This window comes from Cyrtonyx montezumae, unplaced genomic scaffold (assembly GCF_038088225.1).
Source record: "Cyrtonyx montezumae isolate F1298 unplaced genomic scaffold, pur_monq_1.0 scaffold_3, whole genome shotgun sequence".
NCBI lineage: Eukaryota > Metazoa > Chordata > Aves > Galliformes > Odontophoridae > Cyrtonyx > Cyrtonyx montezumae.
The window spans coordinates 68,878,820-68,894,777 of NW_027072034.1; positions in this window are offsets into that span (position 1 = coordinate 68,878,820).

Genomic DNA, 15,958 nt, shown 5'->3' on the forward strand with positions numbered 1-15,958 from the left:
AAATAAAACTGATAAGGTTTTACGGCATTTGACCTTATTTTTGTCTTAATCTTGCTTCTGGGGTCGTTTAAGAACCTTTCCCTGATAACGGATTGAGACAGATCTAGTATAAGCTTTGAATTGCTTTGCCTTTCAGTTTTCTTGTTGGTGCAGATACCATTTCTTCCATACAAAATCTTGAATGTTTACCATGAAAGAGCAAAATTTTCATTGGAAGAGATTGACCTACCAAGAAAGAGAAGCTAACTGCTGAACTGTTGAGTAACAGTAATTTGTTCTTTTTCTGCAGCTGATAAGATCGTTGTTCAGAGTGTGACAGCTTCAGCAAGACGCAGGAAGCCCCTTCAAACTAGAACATCCATAAATGAATGCTTAGGGCACTTTTCTGGGTAAAAATATTCTCTTCAAGAAAAGAGAAATGATGACAGAGATGCCTTGCATCACAGTGTAAGTAAATTACCAGTTTGTCATTTGAAATCAAGGACTGCTTGGAGCATAATGCTATGGCTGGGTTGAGGGGTTGGGAATGTAGGCAGCTGACTTGCTGCAATTAAATTAGAAGTTAAGAAGAGGAAAAAAGGAGAAAAAAAGGTAAAGTAAACTTCTCTGTTTCAATTTTTTGTAATAAATGAGGAGGTTGATGTCACTTTTTTACAGGTTGCATTTTTCAGTTTCCTTCTTGTATGCCTACATAATTTAAAATAATCTTTAAAGGACTCTTACTGCAAGTTAAGTATGCAGTTTCAAGTTAACTTTTGAAACTGTAAAACTGATTGATGATCTGATCGGAAGAGGTCTGCTCCATCTATTATTTCTCCTAGTAGTTTGGTAAAAGTCACTGATGCAGCTAAGATACCGAAAGGGATGAAATGCAGCCTGATCTTGTGTGGTATATTCCAGTGTGCTTGTTAGGCCAAATAGGTAAAATGCAGCTGTTGTACTCTTATAACAACCTAGCATTCTAGAGGAGCCAAAGTGGAGTAAAGGAGAAAGAACACATTAAACTGTTCTACAGAGAAGCCTCAGTTCTATGAAAAAAAAATAGTACAAAAAGGGCAATGTTGATTTCAAGCTTACAGCTTCAGGGAGATCATGTATGACTAATACAGGTTGGTGGCATCTAGTGGCAAGTGATAGAAGTCACCTGCTAACATACAAATGCTGTATGCTAACAAAATTGATAACTATGGCAAAATCTTTCTGCTTTGTATAAATGAGAGTGTAAAGGCAGCTGAAACACATAAAGTAGACAGTTTTCGTAATGTCTACTCAGAGTGGGTCAGAGGGTTTCTAGTTCAGAATGGGGTAGATATTGTGCTTAAACCTGTAAGTGACACTATACCATTTACTTCAGTTTTGAAGAAGGGAGAAAATTTCAGCCTTTATCCCATTCTTTCACATTCTCTGCTTTCATTGTGTTAAACATATCCGTTATATATTGGAACAACCATGGAACTAAAAGCAAAGTTCATTCATGTATGTATGTTTTCATGTATGTTTCATGTCAGCAGTTTCCAGGTACGTATCATTTCAGCAGTAAGCAAACATTTTTCACTTCTCTGAAGATTATCTGCCCATGGCAAATTGCCAGAAATACTATGGCCAGAGAGTAAGAAGAAAATAAATACTCCAACTTGCTTTAAAAGAGAAGGCAACATTTGTATTTGCTTCAAAAAATCTTCACTGAGAAAAAAAAATCTTAACTGTGAAGTATCACAATGAATAAGTGCGTGACAACTAGAAGAAGAGTCGAGTCACAAAATAAGTATATGTGCATGTAACAGTAGTGTTATCTTTAGGAGCATTTTTCAGATGTATGTGGACTGCTCCAAAAGTAATGCCTCCCATTTTATTAAATTGTCCCACAACGTCAGGGGTGGTGCAATATATTGATGGTTTTAATTTCATGGTCTTGAAGTTCTTTTCCAACCTGAGCAATTATATAAAGAAAAGGTGTGGAACTGAATTCCTTCATGCATTAAAAATGGTACCCAATGATATTCATTGACAGTATTGGCCAATGGTGGTGACTTATGTTGAAAAATAGTGTTTTGTGGTTGAGAATTTCCTCTATTAAATAGTGTTATATTGCTCTTTGTATCTGCTGTTGTTTCCGCGGAAGTAAACTGGAGATGTTACTTTTGGAGCTGCCTACATAGATCCATTGCTGTTCCTTTTGTTTGTGTCTTAGTTTGACTATTCATTGATAACCTAGCAGGCTGCATGGATTCAAATCAGCTTCAGCTATAACCTGCTGCCTACCTTTGGTGACTGAGACTTAACGAATTAACCAGTGTGGTTGTGTTTATAAAATGCAAGTTTCTAAAGTATTCGTTTATCTTCCAGCAGGAATTATAATCTGTTTTTGTGCTGTGTCTTTTCCCTATTTTTTAATATGTTCTAGTGAATGTAAGTTTCAGTTGTTCTTCCGTTACCCTCCATGAACCCTGAGTGAATGGCAATATAAGTACAGACAGTAATCAACGATATGGATTCATTTTTAGAATATAACTGAAGTATCAGAACGAGGGCTGTGGAGGTGGTGAAGAATCTGGAGGATGAGACATACGAGGAGCAGCTGAGGTTCCTGAGACTGAGGGAAAGCTTCAGAGAGGCATACAGCTTCCTAATGAGGGACAGTGGCAGGATCTTCAGAGGGAACTGTGTTCAGGACTGCTGAAGCCCAGCCTTTGTGCCTCATCGCCAGGAACACCACACCCAATTGATAGCAGCACCTGTGTGCTCTGCCCTGAGCTTTGAGTAGGACCAAGACATTGTCTGTGGGATAGTCATGGTTTCTTGTGTTTGTTTGGTTTTTTTTTAATTAAAGATTAGTGTAAGCCCTGCTAGTGGTGCTAAGAAGGCAACCTCTTGCAGGACTGGGAAGTGTCCTGTGTTCTGCTGTCCTCTTTTTGGGATGTCTGGGCCTTCCAGGAAAGCAGTAGAGGGGCTGTGGCTGCAGCCATGGTTAGTAGGACCAGCCACAGCCCCCCATGGGGCTCCTCCATTTCCCTGAGAATGGGTATGATGATGTCTGAGGTCCCTAGGAAGAGCTGACCTGGAAGAGCTGAGGGGCTCTTACTCACTGGGACCTACGCGCCCGAGAGATGGTCCAAGACATGGAGTGACAGTGACCTGCAGGGAGGCTATCTGTCTGCTCTCGGATGTGGACCCTTATCAAAATGTGATGCCACATTTTGGACAGTCATCTGCCCTCACTGACAATCTGGTAGAATTCATAAACCTCTTACAGAGAGGGCAGTTGTATTTCTTCCAGGTCCACTGGAGGATGCTGCTGAGGAAGAATTACTGGGAGCCACATAGGCTGCATCAGTTCTCATGTCATGGCAGATGGAACATGACCATATCTCCTCTGTAGCTGTGTTCTTCACACTGCAGAGGACTGGGAGGATCTGAAGGTGAAGAGCTGCTTTCCTCACTGGTGTCATTGTAATAGGTGTTGCACGCTGCAAGAAGGAGAGGCCACAGTCTTTCAATGAACCAGGCAGAGCTGGGGGAATGCAGGCAGCAATGTGGGGATCAGCACTGAGTACAGCTGCTAGCTGCCCCACAGTACAACCCACACAAAGCCTCAATTAAAGCTTCCAGGCTTTGCAAACATGCACAGCCAGAATCCAGGAACAGGCAGGGCTGGGGCAGGCTCTACTGTCACTCCAGTATATGCAGAAGAGGGTGGTGAGGTCACAGCCCATTGCCTGGAGGTGTGTCACACCGTGACTTTGTGACTTATTGCTCAGTGCTGTCACCCTTGGGAAGCCTATTTAGTGCCACAGCATCCTGTCTAGCGCCAACACTGCGCTTCTACACACCCACTGGACATAGTGTGGTGTTGATGTTGCTTTTTCTCAGCAGACACCCAGGCCTGGGCCTTGGTTTTCCCAGTCCCAACAGATGGGCTGGTGCTTGCCATTTGCCTGTCCAGATTCCTTCTGAAATAAACAACTTGTCCTTTTTTACATTATTCCCCACCCATCCCAACTTGGCTACAGCTGTTCCCTGATTTGGTATTTTGGACACCATTCAGACATCAGGCCTACAGCTTCCTGATGAGGGGTGCAGAGGGACAGGTGCTTGATCTCCCCAATGACTGTAACAAGACCTGAGAGAACAGCGTGGAGCTGCAGCACGGGAGGATCAGTTTGGGCTTTAAGAAAAGGATTTTCACCAAAGGATGGTCGGACCTTGGAACAGGAACATGGTCCCCAAGGCAGTGGTTAACAGCCCCAAGCTGCCAGAGTTCAAGGAAGGTTTGGTCAATGCTCTCAAGCATAAGCTTTGAATTTTGAGTGGGCCAGGATTTGGACTCAGTGATAGTTGTGGGTCCCTTCCAACTTGGAATATTCTGTGATCTTATAGCAATTCTCTAAAATGTGTACAATCTTCTCATTGGGATGTATGCCAGATTAGCAATATCAGAAAACTTTAGTACATAAGCCTTATGAAGTTCTTTTGGCATTGATGGCTAAGGCACTTAATATAATTAGATGAGATTGCCATTGCTAAAACTGCTGATAGATGAATTTTCAAGAGAGCCAAGGAAAAACCTAATTCATTAGACTTCTGGAACTGTGTTCAGCTATCGTGACTGTGTTCTCTCACAGCAGTTGTAGTATTTCAAATGTAAATACAGAAAGCCCACAAAAGGTAGTATTCCACTCTTTGAATTTGTACCTGTTTCTGTAGCCATGAATATTATCATTCTCATTCAGTGATAAAATGTGTTATATTGTCTTCCTGGCAGCCCCAGCATACCAGGTGATCATAGACCTCATACCAATAAGCCAATAGCAAAAAAACAGTTGTTCTACTGTGTTACTGTTATCATCTATAATAACAAATGTTATAGTTATAGTTAGCACACTTTTGCAGTATGACTTGCCTTTCTTAATATGGAGAGTAACACATTTCTAAGAATAAAAAAATGAAAAACATTGCCATAATTAATAATTGTAGTGTGAGAAGGGAAAAAATAGATTTGAGCCTTTAGGAAAAGTTATCAATCTCCTGGCATGTGTACTTTCTTCATTTATTTTGTAAGAGAAAGCAGATGTAAAAGATAATTGTGGCTTAAACAACAAGGAATTAAAATCTGAAAATTGAGTTGAGTATTGTCTTATTAAACTCCTGGGTTATGATAACAGCATTTCTTCACAATGCAGTATTTGTGAAGTAACGTGAAATAAAAATATATTACTAGACTGAAAAAGCTGAAATTTCTTTCATCAAACCCTGTAACCAGCCCACTTATAACTGCCTAGGTTATGGTCATACCTGCAGCAGCATTATGGCAGTATAGCATAATTGTAAGGTGAATTTAGTTTTTTCAGTTTATCTTATGTTCTGGTTTATTTTTACTGTGCCTGCATTGTATTTTTAGAAAACTGGAAGATCAATACCTTGTCTTAAGGGGACGCAGGAAGTATGTACCAAGACTGCAGTAATGTCCCACTTGGAGGCCATCCTCCTCCCTCTTTAAAGGTGGCAAAATTCCCATGCCTGTCCCTGCTCTCTCCTCTCCCTCTCCTCTCTCTCTCCTCTCCCTCTCCTCTCCTCTATCCTCTCCCTATCCTCTCCTCTATCTTCTCCTAATTTTACTGCTCTACTCTACTCTACTCTACTCTACTCTACTCTACTCTACTCTACTCTCTACTCTTATCTAATCTAATTCTGTTCTCTCTAATCTTGTTTTTTATTTACCTCCTTTGCACAATTGTTCCTTATCCTGCCAGACAGAAGTTACCTCAGGAATTTTATGCCAACTAGAAGATGCCACAGAACCTCAGACTGCTGCACAGCACCAGATAGTAAAGGTAATTGGAGTATTAACTGTGAGGATGAACTCATTCCTTGCTTTTGAGTCTTCATATATGGTTCTCATTTACAAAATTGTGATTATGCAAGTAGTACAAGGTTTATACTGTTCATAAGCTTGTATATATATATATTGTTTAAAGCATGCTGTACTCTATTTCCTGATCTAGCTAAAGTGTTTAAAAACAGAATACAGAGAAATCTAAAATAACTCACTTTTGTCATTGTTCAAGACTCAGAGACCTTTTTCAAATACGAAAAAAACCCACTGTTTACTTAGTGTAACTTACACGGAGTATAGGAGTGACTTTAGCTGATAAAAGCGGGATCTTGTAAATGCTTTTTAAAGAGTCCTATCAGTTACAGCATTATAAATGCATCACTGCATTATTTGTAAAAGGGTGTAAGGCTGATACCCCGCAAAGAGATGTACTGATCTCAGGAAGTTCCTGTCATGTAAGTGACACCACTGACTGTTTAGCTGTTTAGGAGCAGGGCCCTACCTGGAAAGGCAGTTGTTTTCCTATAGTCATTGAAATTGAAGGCCTCCCACAAGATGCCACAAATAGTCTCTCATGGCACTGCTAGTAAACAATCCTACAGAAACCATTATATAGTAAGATATGTGCTTTTTCTTCCTTTTTTTTTTAATGTTTTCACTATATTTGTTATGCTACTTTGAAAACTGAAAAAAGTTTCTGAAAGCTTTACTTTTCAAAGCACTAAGAAAAAAAAGTCTATGTGCATATCATAATGTTAAACCTGGGAACAATGTACAGAAAGACTTTCAAATACGGTGAAGTGATGAAGCCCCTGATACTACAATAGTATAACCTTCTCATTCAGTGTTTTCTAGTTAAGAAATATCTTCTTTGAAATAAACATATGTGATTAACTTAAGTTTCTGATGTGATAGTTGAGTTTCACTGTCATTTCTGAGGTACACTAAAATGTTCTGCAGCAATTATGAGGGGCCAGAATTGAACAAACCTTCAGAATTTTAATGACTTTACTGTGGTAATTATTTTTAATTGCCTTCAATCTCATTAGAGTACCAGGTGGCAGCTATGTAACTTCACCATGGATGCTGATTGTCTATATAGCCAAGTATTTCTCCGCATACACTAATGAACAGACTATCCAAGGCCTCAATAGTGGTTTACTAACAGCAACTTGTTAGTTCCTTTTGAACAGGAAGAATCTGATTCTGACCTCACTCATGCTGACATTAACTACAAAGGTATCACTGCATCATGCCGATTCCAGCATGTTTTTAAACAAAAATATATTAACATATATATGAATATGTTAAGCTATGTCTTTTACTATAAGCTGTTTAAGGGCTTTTACATTTATGTAGCTTTTTAGAAATAACAGGAATTATCATCTCTTTTAGCTGTATTATATTAATAATGCATATCTGTTGGTTATCAACTTACAACTGGGCCTTATAGAAACTGCTTCTTTTAATTGAAATAGTCTTTCCTTGTCACAGTGAATGGCTCAAGGCAACAATGACCCTGAAATTGTATAGTTCCCATATTAGATATAATTTAGAAAAGAAATGGATTTTATCTTGACCTAGAAGATCTTGATTATCTAAAACTGAATTCTTTAGCCAAATCTGTGCAGTGGTACACATGTACACTGTGACACGACCTAATGGCCAGTGGTCTTAAGTCCTATGCACTGAACTTCTGGAAATGAAGTTGTAGTAAGCTGAGTGTGTTCACAGTATTTGAAAACCTTGCCATAGAATTTTTATAATGACTGAAATTTTATATTTCCTTGAAATCTTTTGATTTCTTCGGCATATGCTCTTTTTAACATGAGGAATATTAGAAAACAAGTAATTATAAACTAATTTATTGATTACTTGGTATTGTTTTACTACATGCAACAGTCAAATATGCTTTTAAAAAAATATATTGTTTTTTTTTCCCAAAACATTAAATTAAGTTGTTAGATTACTTCTCACAGCAACAACTTTTCCACTTAGTCTAGTGGAGAAGGGAAGAAGGACAAGGTTTGTGAATCGTTATTGTTATTGGAGTCAAAGATGGATTAAATTAAAAAACTTTTTAAAAAATGTTGTTTCCTTAAAAAAAAGAAAAAACAACGAAATAAGTAAGTTATGCTGACTGTGGTAAGATTAGTGTGCACAATATGTAGTAGCTGTCTTCATGGTCTAGGTAGGTCATATGAACACAATTCATCAAAACATCCTCAAAGCCATTAGCAAAAATAGAAATTTATAAAAATAAAAATTAAAAAAAAGGAAATTTAGCATTCTTTAAATAATAGTGATGCTGATAGACATTAAATGTCTTAAAGTCTACAATAGAATATTCTATGAAAGAAGTTTAGAAAAGGTAGTGAAGCTTTTATAAAAGGGATATAGGTGCATTTGCATTAATCATTGAGGGTTTCATAGTTCAAACAGTTTTCCCTCCTTTGTAAATGCCTACTTTTTCTGTTATTACCTTACAATTGTGTCAGGACATTCTGTATCAGCACAGCTTGAACTCATCAGTGGCTAAGCTTGTTATGGATAATCTTATTTATTCTACCACCTCTCTGCAAGATAATCACATTATGGTTTTCTCAAGGGCTTATCACCTTGAATCCATGCAGGACCTGAGACATGCACAGAGAGAGCAAGAAAGAGAACGATGTACAGATGTATGAAAAACTTAGCGGAAGTTCTTACTTCTTTATGCTCGGAATGATTGCATCAAGATTCAAAATAATTACTGCATATATTAAATCATAAAGAAGAATAGATTTAATTGGCAAGAAAATTAAATGAAAATGCTATGAATGGCACATCGGATAAGGAATGAACATTTACATTTTCTATTAAAAAGAATAGAATAGTGAGTATATTATATTAAAAAACCTCTTATCTGAAATGAGTTAAAGATAATCCCAAGGAGTTCAGATATGATTTCTGTAAGACCAATATCATATTTGCCTTTCAATAAGGTACAGCAAGAAAGGGATATTTTCCTCCAAGGCTTTAATAAGCAAAATTACTCATTGAAAAGAACTTCAGAAAATGCACGTAGGCATTCAGGACAATGCCCAGATATTTGAACAGACAGAATTATCTGTTATTCCATTATTTGGACATTTCACCTTGATTAAATGCTATTAAGTACTGCATATAAGACAAACTTTTACTGCCAAAGAAGTGTATTAATGTGTTCCCATTTATAAAAATATGTTCAAAAATGCATAATAGTTGTTATGAATTCATCTGATTATTTTTCCAAATGCATACCACATGAAGGTGTCAGAACCTCTCTTTTCAAATACTTAAGCATTGTTTGCTTTATAAACCTAGTCCAAATTCATTTTTGCTCAGGAGATCCATAGAATCCATTATAGCTTCTCTGAAAAGAGACTTTGAACCTTTGAATTACTTGATCCAATATTATGACCAAGTCAGTGAAATTAAGTAATTGTTCTATCTCTTCATTGTGTCAACAAATTAATTTTTCTCTCTCTTATGTCTGTTGTCAATTTAGCTACACATAGTTCAACATATCCCTATCACATCCTCTTTTTTGTACATTGCCAGTCAGTTAAGTTCTTTGAAGCAGGGGAGTCAGTTCTGTCTTCAGATGCACTCCCTCTCCCTGTAGACAGAAGATGATCCTAAAAGCTTGTGTAACTCACATGGGTATTAGTTTATATTAGCAAGTGTTAAATAATTCTTCATTCCCATGTATCTAAATGCTCCTTAGATGAGCGCAAATGTTAGCACACCCTGTGCAGCATGGAAGGTGATTAAGTGCTATTTTGAATTTCAAGTGGATTCTTCTTCATGAAGTATAACATGCCGTGCAAACTAAAAAGATTTGAGTATTTGATTTGGTCTTCGTTTCTTTTCTCCATAGAGAGGAGTTTTCACTGTTGGGAAAAGAAGGCATTGATATGTCTTACATGAACAAAATCAGGTTACAGAATTTTTCCAAAAATATTTCGAGCTTTAGATGTAATTTTTTAATATTTATTTCCACAGCATTCTCTTATGACTGCTGTGATATGTGACAGAAAAAAAAATGTATAATGAGGAAATTGTTACACCTGGGGGTCCTGGTGGACAACAGGTTGGCCATGAGCCAGCAGTGTGCCCTGGTGACCAGGAAGGCTGATGGCATCCTGGAGTGCATTAAAAACAGCATGGACAGCAAGTTGAGGGAGATGATCCTTTTCTTTTCTGCCCTGGTGAGGCCTCACCTGGAGTATTGGGTCGAGTTCTAGGATCCCTGGTATAAAAAAGATGGGAATCTTGAAAGAGTCCAGCAGAGGGCCATGAAGATGATGAAGGTACTGAGAGATCTGGGTCTGTTCAGCCTTTAGAAAAGGAGACTGAGAGGGGATTTGATCAGTATCAATATCTAATGTGCGGGAGGCAAAGGGACAAGGCCAGGCTCTTTTCAGTGGTGCGTAGCAATAGGACAAGGGGAAATGGCCACAAACTGAAGCATAGGAAGTTCTGTACAAATGTGTGTGGGAACTTCTTCACAGTGCAGTGATGGAGCACTGGCACAGCTGCACAGAGAGGTGGGGGAGTCTCCTTCTCTGGAGACATTCAAGACCTGCCTAAATGCCTACCTGTGCAACCTGGGATAGGGAGCTGCTTTGGCAGGAGGGTTGGACTTGATGATCTCTAAAGGTCCTTTCCAGTCCCTGCAATTCTGTGATCCTGTGACATAAGGTTATTAGGATTTACTAATTTTTTTCCTAGCCACATGCCAGACAGAAAACAGTATAAAAAAAAAACCAAAAAATCACTAACACAATTTATAAAGAAAGGTGTGGAATGCTTATACAGTTAAGCTAACATGAATGGGACTTTTCAAACTATGTTAAAGTTAAGGAGTCAAAAGCTGCAAGATTATCAGTGTAATTTTAATTCAACCTCCTTGTGCACATGCATTACAAGGCTGAAATTTCATGTTTACATGTTGTATTTTCTACTGAACCCCATATTCATTTTACAGTTTATAGGAAGGCTTTCTAACTACCATACATGCATGGCATGGAAAGGGACTCAGGAAACACTGCAGGTTTCTAATTCATTCTTTATGATGATTCTCTGTGCATATTACCTTACATAAATGATCAAAGGTGGATCCCTGCCCCTTGTTAGCCCAGTAATAGAGAGATGATCTACAATAAAATTAACAGCTTCCTGGTGAAAAGTGTCACTCTCCCAGTGTGCAGAAACTGCTCATCCAGGATCCAGGTTAGCAAGCTTTTAAAATAAGGCTGGTTACATTCACAGTATGCTATATGAGAAAAGTGAAGTTTAAGATTACTGATAAGAAGTACCTTGAATTTTCATCCCAAAAACAAGATTTCCTGTCTGAACTTTACTAATGAGAAATGAAAATAGTGGTAAAAAGAACTGACCTATCTTCCACCTTTTCCTCCTTGTCTAGTATCTCACCACATTTCCTATAGGATCTGGAAATCTCAAGTGACTTCAAAGGATTTTAGATAATATTTAAATATCTATTATATGCTCCGTAGTATAGTTATCTTCTGTTTTTCTCCATTAAAAGCTTTCTGTCCCAAACCTCAACTTAATTCTTATCCTCTGCTCTGCAGTACTGTGTTTAGCTCTGGGGACCACAACAAAAAACACGGACCTGTTAGAACACGTCTAGAGGAGGATCCCAAAGATATTCAAAGAGCTGGAGTACCCTTCCTATGAAGACAGGTTGAGAGAGTTGGATTTGTTTAGCCTGAAAAAGAGAAAGCTTGGAGGAGGCCTTGTAGCAGACTTACAGTACTTAAGAGTGCCTACAGGAAAGATGAGGAAGGAATCCCTTTCAGGGTGTGTAGCAATGAAACAAGGGGCTGATGGCTAAAAGAGGGTAGATTTAGATCAGATATTAGGAAGAAATTCTTCACTCAGTGGATGGTGAGGCACTGGCACAGGGTGCCCAGAGAAGCTGTGGATGCCAGAGGTGTTCAAGCCCAGCTTGGATGGAGCCCTGGACAGCATGAGCTATTAGGGGGCAGGCCTGCCTACAGCAGGGGCTTGAGACTGGATGACCTTTAAGATCACTTCCAACCTTAGCTATTCTGTGATTCTGTGATTCCACAGTTCTATGAGTTACACCTAGAAATATGAATCTCGGAAAGAATTTCAGTTAATAGAGGCTACGTTATTATTTTTACCTGGTAATAGTTGTAAAACCTGCAGTACTGTCCATCAAGCATCAAACATTACTGTAACCTCCTGTTGGTCTGATACTACTTGGTGATATAAAGAGAAAAGAAACATTAGACTCAGACGGTTAACAGACCTGTTTCTTTTACTTGGCTTCAGTCTGCTTACTATGATTTAAGTACACCATTTAAAAACAAGTAGTCTTTCAGATCCCTTGGTTCTTTGTCTTCATTTAAGAATAGTTTCTCCTACAAGTAATATATTCAGTAATTAAGTAGATTCTTTCAACTACTGATCTGCTGATAAAATGAAATCTTTAGCAACTATAAAAATTAGTAGATTACAGGCAACAAAGTCTCGTACTGATGTTTGGATTTATAATTTTGAATCCCACATTCTCTGTATCTTTTATAACTTAGTATCTTATGTAACTTTATATCTTATATAACTATCTTTTTTTCAGAGCCATTTCTCATTTCTTTATATGCTGTTCTAGAGTAGCACAGATCTCAAGTAGTATTACTTGGCGTAATTTGCTGTGAAAGACAGAAAATGTTTTCCTTTTCTTTTGTCTCAAAGCTTGCTTTGTAAGACCTTTTCTGGTGACAAGACTCTGACTGATAACTGCTGATCTAGATGGGTGTTATGGTGCCATTGTCTCTGCTTATGGTTTTAAAGATAAGCAGAAATAGATGCAAATAGTCTTTTCTGGGGGGGGTACGGCCTGAATAAGCTGACCACCACAAAAAAAAACAACAATGCTCTTGCATGGCAATGAAGGTGACATCCACTGCTGGCTTATCTATTGAGCCAGACATGTCACAAAAACAAAGAGAAAAGGAAAAAATACCTGAGAAATGAGGGATAAAAGGCCTTCACTGAACTAAGGATTTGGGAGAACTTTCAGAAAAGAACTTTGGAGAAGAACTCCCAAAGAAAAAAATCTTTAAGGAGAACTCCCGAAGAGACTTAGGACGGACCCTGAGGCCTGCTTGCTGCCATCTCCCATCCCCCGCGGTGACCAGACAAGTTCCTGAGATCAATGGACCTACTACGAACCTCGCTGGATCCACGGTGGTGATTATATCTCTCTTGCTTTCTGCCAAGTCTCCTTGCTTTTCATCTCTTTTCTATCGCCCACCTTCCCTTCCCCATATCCCTAAGCAACTAGTATTTGTAATAAACTGGTTGGGCTAACATTTCACCCGTTGTGTCTTAATCTTGCCATCGGGTATACACATAATCAAAGAACCTTGTCTCACTCCTTTATATTGGAGTGTGACATTTGCTCACATTTTGATACATAGTGCTAAAGAGAATTCAGAAGGATGGGTATAGCTAAAAATAAAATGATTTATTGACACAACACTTGAGCTGAAATAGAAATATATAAAATATATATGCGCAAGTTTACTTATAAGTTTACTAAATTTGGTAATGGAAAGTGCAGAAGGACAACTTTTTCATAGATTTTAATGCATGATATTCTGGTAGTTTAGATGTTTTTTTTGAATAAAGCACCTGTAGTAAAAGGACTTCTGCCAATGTGAATATTAAGTCCCATATTGTAGGCAAATGATTTACTGGAACTAACAATCTATGCTTAAAATTCAGATGTTTCTTCAGCAGAATTCAGAAGACTTCATTTTTCTTGTTTCCAGAAATAGATGTAGATTTATTTAAATTGGGTAGGCACATGGCTTAAACACTCTGCAAAGAAAATATACATACACGTATCAGTGTGTGCAGGTACCAGTCAGAGAAATATCACTTAGTCAAAGTCTGATCTCCAGCACCACTGCTGAAAGCACTCATAGCAATCATGGGAAGTAACTGCAGTTGCTGTGAAAGAATACACTGAAGAGAGATGAGCTACAGGTCTCAAATGTTTCTGTAGTCTCCTACAGAAAGGTGAGTCTCCTAGCTCCTTCATGTAAATATTGTGACATAAAAAAAGCAATATGGGTCATAGTTTAGTCTTGAAGCTGTGAATTTCTAATGGATTCTGCTTAATAGAGAGAAAATTCTCCTTTATTTCTCCCTTTAGATAGCTTTGCATAACACATGGCTCATCCAACCTTGTAAGGTTACATACCCAGGTTTCAACATGATCAATCATCCTGTGTACTCTTGCAAATTTTGTGTCACCAGATTACCCACTACATAAATAAAACAAATGACATTCACAGACTGCTTTTAAGGTGGACCTTCCTCTGGGGCTGCTGATGGGTACTAGTGGGGTCTGCATGACTCTCTCCATTAATACTGCAGGCTCTTAAGGAAGGAACTGAGTCTTTCCTTTGCATCTTACACACATTTTAAAACACTCACAATCCTCGATACATAATTAATAGCAACATTAACAAATTGAATACCTTGACTCTTTTGAGTATACTGAATAGTTGGATAGGATGCTTTAATTGGCTGCACGGAACAGATGGTGAGTGAGCAGTATTTCTGCTCTGTATTCTGCTCATATCTTCTGCTCTTTTCTTTCTGAAAAGACTGTCAACAGTTTTTCTAATCTTCAAAACTGGAAGTGCTTAGTAAATCCATAAATTTAAGGCTGATTTAGTCAATTCATAATTAACAGTAGAAAGTAATTTTGATTTAGTCAGACAAATTAAAAATATGCCTTTTTCATATTGTTGTTCTTAAGTGTACCACACATTCTTATCAATGAAATTTTTGCTTGGTAAACAATCACACTGATTCCATGTGCCTATCTGCAAGTTATTTGAGGCATTATTTACAAACAGTACATGATTTGATTAAAAAAAAAAGATGACAAGTAACCATGTTTTAGATCAAGAAATGTCAATTACTACTTCTATTCCTTACATTTTCAACTAGTAGCCAGCTGAAATTTTCACCCAGCATCATGGTTTTTATAGATGTGACTACACTGATCAAAACACAACAGGGTGTAATGTAAGAATGAATCATCTCTCAACAGCAATAAGGCCTAACAGTTCACTGATGGATGTAGAAGATACCTGAGTGATTCTTTGGCTCTGATCCGTGGTGTCTTGGGATAATGTTTCATAACCTCTTCTCTCACGTTCCATTACTTCTTGCCTGCTTAGGTTACACAATATTTGTTTAAGGACTGAGTATTACCAGTCATCTCTTTTGCATCTGACAGTGGCTCTACAAACTCCATAGAGGCCCAAGAGAATCAGTGCATAAGCTATTTAATGATAAAATGCTATTTACATTGTTTGAAAACATTACAGTAATCAGACTAGAATCTGACAGAATTTGATGACAGTCCCCAAACTAGCTCCTTTATGGTCTAATTAGGCACATGTTAGCATGCATTTGAAGATTTATTATCAAGGATTACAGATTATTTTATGCTTTGATCCAGTAGTACTTCATTGTATGTGAACTTTCCATTCTCAAGGTTTTAGCTCTCCCTGAATCTCTTGAGAAGCTCTTGTCAATGATTGTGCTAATCTATTAGTGTGTGAACTGCTAGCCTGCTCAGTGGTAGTTTTAAAGGTCTATCACAAGGAGCTCTAAATATTATCTGTGTTTTTCATTTCTCTGTGAAATATTTTTCTTACTCAGAATAATCACATAAAGGGAGGTGAAATCAGATAAAAAAAATCTTTCATTATAATTTTTGTTTTGATAAATTCATGTTTCACCAGAAACATGGTGCTCAGAGACAAATTTGATTCTGCAATTTTTTTACCTTTTGTTGCAATCACATGGTTTGGAATGTTGCAGTGGGGGCATTTTTAACTTAATTTCAGAAAAAGAGCCTTTACAGTACAACTAGGACATAATAGTGTCTGGAACACAAGTCTTACGGGGAGTGGCTGAAGAAACTGGGATTGTTCAGTTTGAAATAGACCAGGCTCCGGAGAACTTACTGCTCTCTTCAACTGCTTGAGAGGTTGTAGCAAGGTGGAGGGGTCAGCCTGTTCT